We start from the raw sequence: 10,758 nt of genomic DNA on the forward strand, positions 1-10,758 counted from the left end.
TGGAAAAAGCTATTAGGTCACGTAGTTCCCACACGCACCCCCTGGACCAGTACAGGTTTGTTTCCAATGGTACATTTTTGGTGCTTTCCAGAAGGGGTCAGTGCAGGTCAGCGTTCACTTTGCATCCAACAGCATGTCTCCCTTCCCCCTTCTTGAAAAATCAGGAAACCTGAATCTGGTGTCGAGTAGGTTGGAAATGTCTAGAATTTATATTATAGCTTGTAATTTGATGTTGGGTGATGAAAAGCAGAAGAAATGTGTTTAAGTCTAACAATTGATAATCCAAGATTTTAAATGAGGAAATGTAGTGAGCTCTTCAGAATGACTTGTTAGCTATGTATGTATATCAAATGCTACAGATCCTGAGAACTGTTCAGTTGTAGTAAGAAAGACACAGAGTCACAGGTTTATCCTGTTGGGTAGTCCATACTGAGAAAAATAATATTACAATAATATTTTATAGTTACATGAAAAATATCTGGATAATTCAAATTATATTTCTGATTGTAAAAACCAAAAGTGACAGAAACCCTCTTGAGACTGAATAAGGGAAGAGAATAACAATCATGTGCACCAAAAATGCAGTTCATCCTACTCAACCACTGTGATACAGAAACCTTTCTGAAGATTGTCCAGCATCATGAGTCTGTTAGGGCTTGGAGGCTCCGGCAGCGTTCATCTCGTGTATGTGAAGCAGGTGTCCTGGTCAAGAGTGGCCGCGTCCTCGTCAGCAGGAAAGCCCTGCCTGTTCCACACAACAGCAGCTTACCCCAAATGTCTGTGACTGTGAAGAAGTGACAACCAGCTTCTGAAATAGACTTTAGAGGCTGGAAGAGAATGATATTGGGACAGAAATTAATAATTTGAAGTGCAAAGGGGGATGAAAAGGTAGCAGAAAATGGTAAGAAGGAAATGCCGCAAAGAGAGCAGGGAGAGATGGCACTCTGGTAGAAGAATCAGCGACTCACTTGAAAATAACTTGTTTATATTTTTAAGGTTTTCTTATTTTCCCAGTGGATACGGTTATTTTTCAAAGTAAAATAACCAAGTAATAATTTCATTACATTTCCTTCCAAGATTTCAAGTTAAGTGTAAACAAGAAAAATCCAGTGGGAAAATTAATCTAACTTCCTTTCTTGAGAGCACTTCAGTTCTGTTTCTCCCCCCACCCCTCTTCTTGTATATTTTCACTGCTACTGTTCTTATACCCTGTATCTGCGGCATTGCTGACACCAGCTGAAATACCTCATTGATGGCATTTGTTAGAGGGAGAAACCTTTAGGATCACTGAAAATCACTTCTGATACAGAAATGATAAGTTCTGAGATTTTCAGTGTTTAAAAAATATTAATGACTTTTGACATTTTGGAAATGTTCCATATGGGCAAGTCAAAATGATGGAAAACAACTGAACCACTTGTACTGAGATTTGATCTCTGGTAATTAATATTTGGGCTGCATGGGAGAATCATAAGAAAAAACCCTCTGTAACAACACCATGGCAATCAGACCGGCAAACTTCCAAAGCTTTAATTTTTCCAGATGTTAAGTGCCTTTTTTTTTCCAACCCAGGTGAAGGAGGAACTTCAGAAAAACAGTGAAAAACATTGAATTTATAAAGGATGGTTGGTGTAAAGATCACCACATCCTTAAATGTCCAGATACCAGTGCACTGAAATACAAGCAGTATTAATTTGCATGAAATGAAGTTAGAGGTTTTTTTCTGGGATATAAAAATGATATGGTTTATAAGTTTTAAAATATGTTTGTATGTTTTTACAGTAAAAATGATGTGTCTTCAGACCTTTCCACACTGCTTTGTCACTAATGCAGTTTGCCTTCAATGACAGGTGTGCTTGTAAATGGTAAGGATGAGCAGGAGACATGAAGTCCTCTGGTTCATTCACATGAGGCAAGCCTTGGGGTGCTCTTTCACTGGGGAGTCATGAGAACCTGAAGTCATCTGTCTGTGTCAGTGTTTTTTGCCGTTGGCTGAAGCATGTATAGCCTTGACTCAGTTTCTTTCTTGTTGCCATCAGAGCCTGAGGTTTACCAGAGAGGCGTTGGAACTGCGTAGACAAAACCAGTGATGCCCAGTCCTTCCTTCTAGCAAACTGCTTTGTTGCTGTAGAAACTGCTTCATTATTTGGTGTGGACAGCTGCAAGCTTCACATCCCTGTCTCTGGGTGCAGGAGGATCCACAAGCTCAGCTTCAGATCATTCCAGTCAAGATTTGCACAAGGCTGGCTGAACACAGAGCAGGCTCTGCAGCATGTTCCAGTCAGGAATCAAACACCTAGATTTTAAGTGAAGTGGGATTTTTGTAGCAAGGCATAGAGTCAAGACAGAAATAGTTTGCAGAAGAGAGTGCCAGCTGGGTTTATAGTTTGTGAGAAGAGTAGAGGCTCTGTCATAACGAGGAACTTTGCAGTCCTCTTCTTGCTCTTCTTCCCATATTTAGCTCCATGAGATTGGAGTGGGGGAAACCCATGCTGTGCTCTGATGTTGGACCATGATGGGACACGATGGGGAGATCTCCAGCAGGGTTTTACTCTTATGGCTCCTTCAGCCAGATGGCTTCAATCTACTGACCAATTCTCTGTGCTTTGTGTGAGGTCTGTATGCAATTTAAATGGAGCCTGTTCTCAGCTAGTTTTGCCTTTTCTTTGCCCCCCTCCCCCACATGCACTTATATTCCCAGCTGACCCTTTTCATGCTTCCCCTTTTCTCTAGCCATTCGGGGAAATTGTGCTGGCACCATATAACAAATATATCAGCTGGATTCACCTCAAATCCCTTCACTTCTGGAGGCTGTCAGTCATGTAACTCCTCTCAGTATTTCTGAGAAGAACGCTCACTTAGACAACTGTGCTGTTGGTGTAGCTCTCAGAGTGGTGTTTCTTTGTGATGCTGCTGTTTTCCAGCTGGTTAGGAGTTCAGAATGTGACACTTTTTGTACACACCGATGTTTGGTGCCACCCTGAGTCCTAGCAGATTTGTCTGATCAACAGAGCACAGTTATCTGAACCTTGATTTGTGTTTGCATTTTGCAAATCTGGAAAGAACATAATTTCTCTCTAGGTTATTTTTTTGCATTTTCTGATATTGTTCAGCATGAAAAACATCAAATATAATGAAAAATAAAAGCAGGGACTGCCCTTCTCACTGCATATTTATCACTTAGCACCAAAATTACATGAAGTAGACAATAGGGGACAGTCTTATTAGATGGTCTTCTGAATAGAAGACAGTAGAAGACAATAGAAGAGTGATAACAGCACAAGACAGTAGGACATGTCTGTTTGTTTAGTGTCTGTCGTCATCAAGCTTGCTTTCTGGACTGACATGTTGGAAAAAAGATCAGATGGGCTGCAGTGATGGTTGTTGGTCTGTTAAAATCAGTTTTACTTATCCCTAACTGTATGTGCTTTCTGCTTTGCAATCTGTTGCATTGCATTTTTTAGTGAATTCTTTACTTTCATGAATCAGTGGCCTGGAAGAGCCTTAGAAGCTGCTGGAAAATAATAGTGTTGGCTTCCTTGCCAGTCAGGTGAAAATGCTCTTTTGCTCTTGCATTTCTTATGGCTTCCTAATGTGAGTCACAGCTGGCTGGATACCTTATCTATTTAGAGATAGGTAAGGGAAAAGATAATTTCCCTTGGGGAAAGAAGAGGATGGGAGTACTTTTATGACACTTTCCAGTTCTCCTGGTACGCTGTAGGGTCTGCATGGGCTTCTGCTATGTTGTGCAGCTCAGAGGGCTATTCCACTGTTGAGGATTTCCAAAGTTTATCGCAGTGCAGTGCTGCTTCTCTTTTAATTTAATTTCTGTCAGTTTTTTTCTGGGAAAGGCATTCAGTGTCTGCTTCTGTGAGTGATAATGACACGCAATTCCCATTTTGATATTTGAGACATGGAAATAAACTCCTCTCCTGACCCCAAAGATACTTGTTCTTGGTACCCTGCGGATCTAGTATACAAACAAGAAGGACTCTGCTTTCATACCCCCCAAACAACAGAACAAAACTGTTAACTGTAATCTCACTGAGTGAATCACAGACGAATATGAGCTTGGCATGCAACAAGAAAGCTGAGACAGTGCTCAGCGGAGATGAAAGTGAGATACTGATGGCCAGAGTTTAATTGGGTTTTCATAAAACATGCTGTTCTTCACAATTTGGCTAGCGCTTGATAGTTTCTTTTTATGAGTCTGGCAAGACAATGAAACTTCAAACCGTTTGCTTTGCAACTGGAAAAATGAACCAGAGAGATATTCAGAGGAGCACTAGAACTCTTTGTCTCTTGTATTGAGAAGAAGCAATCCAGCAGCAAGGGAATGAGAGCCTCCTGCAGCCCTACATGCACAGTTTAGCAGTAAATCAGCTCAGCTGCAGTCCTCACCGCATGATATTCTTTAGTTTCCACTGGGGAGAATTCTGCTCATCTCCAGACAAGATTTTGACTTGAGTTAATATTTATTTCCATTTTTACAGTTGTGCTGTTCAGTGATGGATGGGGTGTGTTAACCTTCTACTTTTTCACACCTGGTCCACACCTGTTTGGGATCTCATTCCCTGCCCTACTGGGCAGCAGCTCTTGAACTTTGTTGGATCCTGGATCTCAAGCCAACTGAGGGTGGTTGAAACTCTTGGCCAGAGGGCTTTTTGTTTTTAAAATCGGAGAGGTTGATAGGTTTTGTTTTGTTCTTCAGTGAATATTCATTCTCATGACAAAAACATTTCACAATAAGCTGTTTCCATCTGACAGCCCTTTGGCAGCACATGTGTGAAATAAGTTGGTTTTTTGTAGTCCAATTCCTAGTGGGGAAGAATATCCCTGTCTCAAATAAGGCATTGGGATTTCATTGCACTCATTGATAGCTTAATCAAAGAAGTTGTGGACTAATATTCCTCACAGTCTAAACTCGTTAGGGAACATACAAGTTGATCCTCCCGCACACTGTGAAGAAACTTGTTCTTGTCTTGCCTGTGCAGCTCCTTTTGGGTAGGAAGGGAGCTTTGGTCTCCAGGGCTGTGGATTCAAGAGCATGAAATTCAATACAAAAATTTTAAAACAAAAAACAAATGGCATTGTTTAGAATCCTGTTATAGCATGTTTTTTTCATTTGCACTGTGGGAGCTTTAAATATTACTATGTGAGCACTAGCCAAATTTATGTTGGTCAAGACAAGAGAGGAACTGGGAGGGAGTTCAGAGAGACCCAGCTAAACTTACTGAAAAGGCAGCTCAATGGCAAATTAAGTTCCTTGTATAATGCCAGAAGATAATGCATGATTGGGAGAAAACTCGTTTACTCAGACATCTTGAAGTGCTCTAATTTAATTCTTTTAGTTTAGGAAAAGACCTGAGCACCGCTACTCAGTGTGCTCATCAATATTACTGAGAATATACTTGACTGGACAGTGTGTGGATGGCAAGTATGTGGAGAGTCACTGTAATTATTAATAACAAAATTGAAAACGAGAATAAACATGATGCTGCAGACTTTTAAACTAATATCAGTTCAAATTTGGATGGTGGACAGATTAGTAAGTGGATTTTACATCCTCTCCTGACTTGTCTGATAGCTTTTTCTGGAGGGGAAATACTGAACTGTAGAGGCCTTGGGACTGGTCTAGCAGAGTGACTGACATGATCCGTATCTGCTGGCTTCTGTCTTTATGGGGTAAATGAGGTGGAAAGTCAGGACTGATGTGCACGGAAGGAGCTGTGCTGTGAATCGGGCAAGAACAGTTGGGGTGTCATAAGCGAAGGCTAAGGTGTGCCAGCAGAGATGGGTTATGGTATCACAGAGCTGAGTTGTGATGAACTTGTGAGTAGACCAGCAGGTAACTGACACTGGGGCTATTGATGAAGGCTCAGAGACAACTACCGGGCAGTATGTTGTGGTCCCAGAGCTGGAATAGTAGGAGACCTGTATGACAGTATGAGGAGCATCTGCAGAGTCTGCTGTGGTGACACCGGGGAACAACAGAGAAAGGAGGGCAATTGCCAGTCAGGAATGAGGGATGTTGGCAAAGCTCAGTATTTGGAGTAACTGGTTAGTGCTGGGTGCTTTCTTCTTCCTTGGTTGCCACTATGTGTCAATCTTTCCTGGTGGGTGGTTTTTTTTTTTTTTCTTCATTTTCCTTTAAGAATCTGGATCCCCTTGAGCAGCAGGTCATCTTGACTATAACATAGAGGAATAAGCTTGGGAAAGTTTTGTTAAAAGAAAGTGGGTTATAAAAATAACCCTCTCTGCATGGCTTGAACCTGTCAGCATGACGCTGCCAATGATGCAGCTGGAGGGGAACACGGCAGGCTCCTCGGCCCTGAAGCAGAGCAGCCCACACAGCCTGCAAATGTTATGGGCCTGGCGTGGGTTTGGGGGAGGTGTGCCTGCCTTGCCAGGTGGGCCATGCATGGAAGTCAGATGCTTAAGTGGCCGTAAGCCTCTAATCAAAGCAATCATTTTGAATCCCAGTTCTGCCAAGGGCTTGAGATGGGTAAAGGAAGTGCCTGAAAGTCCTGCTGGGCTCACCTCCAAAGTACGGGGTGCTTCTGTATGTCCTTTTTGGGATGAAATTATTGGCCCCTTGCAAGATGAAACAACTCTTCGTAAGGATAATTCTCTCTGCAAGTGGCTGCAGCATGAAGTTGTGCTGGTGTCCAGGCCTGGAAGAGTCAAAACAAGCTAGAAAGAAAGTGGCTGAGGGGCTGGGGAAGCTTTTGTCGCTGAGGCCTGAGATGCTGGCTTGCCCAGGGTGTGTTGGTGTCCTGCTTAGGGTCAGTAGTCCTAGCTGCAAACATTTTCATCCAGACAAATTGACTCTGTTTGTTCCTGTTGGCTTTGCTCCTGTCTCCTTTGTGTTCCAGCAAGGGAGAATTTACCCTCTGCAAATGCAGGGCTTACATGCAATTTTCCTGGAGTGCTCTGATAGTCAGCCAAATCAGCAGGAGCTTTTTGGAAACAACAGGAGCCAGCTGAGGTCAGTTTTGATCTGGGTAGGAACTTTACTAAACCAGTCTTGTGAGGAGCCACTTTCATTAGGCCAAGTCAGTAGGAACTGCAGAGAGCTGGCTGAAAAGGTATAATTCCTGGTGAGGAGCTCTTGGATGGAAGTCACCTCCTAGATGAAGAAGTCAAGGCCATGCTGAGTTATTTGCTGCTAGAAGGGACTTTGGTTTTGATCAGATGAACTAGATGAGGCTCTTTAAGTTTTTTCTCATTGTATACTAAGAGTCTTTCCAAACAGGCAGCAATGGACCTATAGTTTGGAGCAGCAGAATTTACTATGTCCTTCGTCGGTGCCCTGAGGCCAGGCTGGAATCTTCTCTGCCTACAGCTGCTGTCTAATTCCACTGTGTGTAGTCCTCACCCCAGCTGTATGGAGGCTTCTCTTGATCTTCAGACATACTGCAGGAAACTATTTAATCTCATTGTCCTCAGAGCCATCTATTTAGAGAAGAGCATATCATAGCACGACATGTTAATTTATGTGGTGCTGTGTTGTGGGATATTCGTCGTGCCATGTCTCTAGCCATGCAGTAGCATATGTGAGCATGTCCTTGTGTCTACCTATCAAGGTAGCTCACCCTTTCTCCCAGCATTATTTTGCTTCCTGTGTTCTGGGTTGCTGCATCTTGATGATAGCAGAAATTTTCTCAGGATGCTTCCAGGCTGTCCGGCTTCTAATGCAGCATCTGATCCATTTTCTTAGGTGACTAGCTGAGGATGCAGGCCACATGGTTTAATTCTCAGCTTTACCCCAGACTTTCTGCATGACCTTGGCAAGTCATGAAGTGATTTCTTCAACATGTAGAAGCAAAAGTCAAACTCCAAGAGAACAGCAAGAATAAACTTTTGCATGCTGGCCATTCATGAAGTACAGAGTACCTGCATGTGGTCTATGTGGTTGTGCTTGAGAAATAACTTACAGTAATTACTGAACGCTCAAGAGCATAACTATTGGCAGAGCCACCTAGTGGGAATATGGTCTGCATGTCTAGAAGTCTTTCTGCTGGACTGGGCATCATTTACTGCCTCCTCTCTTCCCAGCCTCTAGGGCCATTTCCTTGTTTACCCAGTGACAAAAATGGGGACAGTATAGGGTTGCATCAGGTTAAATGCATCTACATGAGAGTTTTTACTGGCACAGTTACATTGGCAGCCCTCTTTGGCTGCTTGAGCTTTACAGTATGGGACAAACCTTAGTCTTTGGGTTCCTCAGGGACTTAACTGTAACTGGGACATAACTGGGCCTTGCTTTCTTGTAGGTCTGTATGAAGATGAACACATTAAAGTTAAGAGCTGCACAAGCTGTAGCTGAAGGGACCATTGAAAAACTTTCATAGATACAGTATCATTCAACCAAGTTTTCATAAGATGTTCAGTTCAGAAGATGACTTGAAATGTGTGCATTTGGTAAGTGGAAGTGAGAACATGCACGAGGTGGAGAGGTAGATCAGTTCAACATTTCCCTAATTCTAAATATCCTTTGCAATGCTACTAAACATACCCATGTTTATATACAAGGAAGGAAAATGTAAACCAGGAGACCATTAAGGTGATCTGTTTACTTTTACCTGCTCACCTGGCTTACACAGTGTTTTGGTCATTGGTTCTCAGTCTTGACTCTCAAAAGGAGTGAAATCATTGAATCGGGGATTCTCAAGGGGCAAGTGTGGATAATGGCACTTTACTGCAAATTTGAGGCCTTTCAGCTGATCTTTGGTATTTTCTCCCTAGCAGTTCTAAGATTTAGTGCGCAGTAAAGTCTCTTTCAAAACAAAATTTTGAAATGGATCCACCTCTACCCTTGAATGTTTCTGCTGGTGAAAGCTCTGTGACCTGATCCATTCCTCCCCAGATCAGACTCTGTTACAGGAACTTTTTCCAGTGTGGCCTGTAAAAGCATCTCCTTCTCTTGGCCTGAAAACTGATGGCCCAGTTGACCTACCACTTTTGGCTTCAGGAAGAGGCCCTGATCCCACTGCTTTCAGAAACAAACATTCCTTGTGGCTGCTTCTCTAAAGTCAGCATTTCACATCAGTGCATACTTGGCCTTTATACTTTTAAAGCAGCTTTGTGTTTTTTGGTGTTGGGTTTTTGGTTTTTGTTTTTTTTTTCCTTCCCAGATACTGGGGAACAAGAGGTTCAGAATGTCTGGTAATGCAAGAGCAGTGTGATGCCAGGAGTTGTATTGCTGGCAGGATAGTGTAAACATGCTTGTCTTACAAGCTGGTGGCAAAGATAGTTCTTAGAAAGCTCTTGAAAGACTACCTGGAAAATCAACAAAGGTGTTACATGTGAATAACCCACCTTCCTTTTGGCAGGTCTCAAAATGAATCCTTCTCCTGCAAGGTGGTTTGGGCATTTTAGGGAGTGGTAAGTGAACCACACCTCTTCTTCCAAATTCTTCTCACCGACCCACCACTGGGCCTTAATTCTGCCAAGGAAATTTTTTTTAAAGTTCAGTGTCAACAGGCAAGTGCTGTCTGTTCTCTGTAAGGACAACATGTATCTGAGGGATCTAAAAATACCATTCTATGTTGAGAACTAGAGAATCTGTGTTGTCTGTAGGGACTTAAGTTACAGAGAGTAACTAAAATACAAGATTTATTAACTTTGTCCAGTAATTAATTGATGGTAGCATGTGAGGACAGCTTTCATAAGAGACTAACTTTCATTCTTGGTTTCCTGAGTTGATCTGTCTCTCTGTCTGTTTACCTGCCTACCTCTACCAGGCATGCACAAGGTGATGGTGAAGAATATGGAACCTCAGCTAGATTTTGGGCAAGATTCTTTGCATATAATCTGTGTCTGGCACAGATGGCTGGGGGCAGATCATCAGAAAGCCAAATGTAACTTCCTTGTCATATGGGGCAGTCATAGTGTGAGTTAGAGTATGCTAAGGGAAGTTTTCTCTTATGCTGCTGATGGATAAACTCCATGGAACCTTAATCTGATGAGCAATCAGATAATAAAACAGAATTCTGTTGAGAGCTCTGCCCCTGTTAAGACACCTTTCCCACTGGTAAACTCGCCACTGTCCCTTTGCACTCACAGGCCTGAAAATATACATTGCATTTTGCAAAATGGCGGGGGTGGAAAACAGACTGGTGAGTGGTACCTAGTTTCCAGGCCATTTCTTCCAGCCCAGGAATCTTTCCATCCCATCTCACTCCCTTTGTTTTTATATATGGCAGAGGAGAACTGGACTGTAGCATACAAGTGATGCTGCTTTTGGTTTTGGTTGTTTGTTTGCTATTTTTTTTTAAATAATGTGCATTATACATTGGATTGTGACATGAACTGCAAATGCTCTGTAAAGGGCTTTTTGCACTTCAATACAAAGATTTCAGTCTGTGCCCCGGTGCAGCTCTGCCTCTTTCTTCTAATGGGAGGCCTCAGCACGGGGAAACACGTCCTAGGAAGGCAGAACAACAGGGCGGGAATTAGTCAGATGCAGAGGAGAGCAGCTCGATACTAATGGCCAGATAGGCTCTGACAGCCTCACACCAACGGGCCACTCTCCTCTACAGGGAGTTTACGAGGCCTTGGCTTGTGTGGCCACCTCCACTTATGAAAGAAAATCAAAACCAGATTGATGTCCCCCTCCCAACAGCAGCTGCCTGTTTTTTTGCATAAATTGTGCTCCCCTGCCCCTCTCCAGGGGAGCTCCATAAAATAAATGGATTCATTACATGCGGATTTCCTTTTCCTTCTTCTCTGGAGAAACAAAGAGCCTATTAGACA

Source organism: Falco rusticolus, chromosome 12 (genome assembly GCF_015220075.1).
Source record: "Falco rusticolus isolate bFalRus1 chromosome 12, bFalRus1.pri, whole genome shotgun sequence".
In the NCBI taxonomy this organism is placed as follows: Eukaryota; Metazoa; Chordata; class Aves; order Falconiformes; family Falconidae; genus Falco; species Falco rusticolus.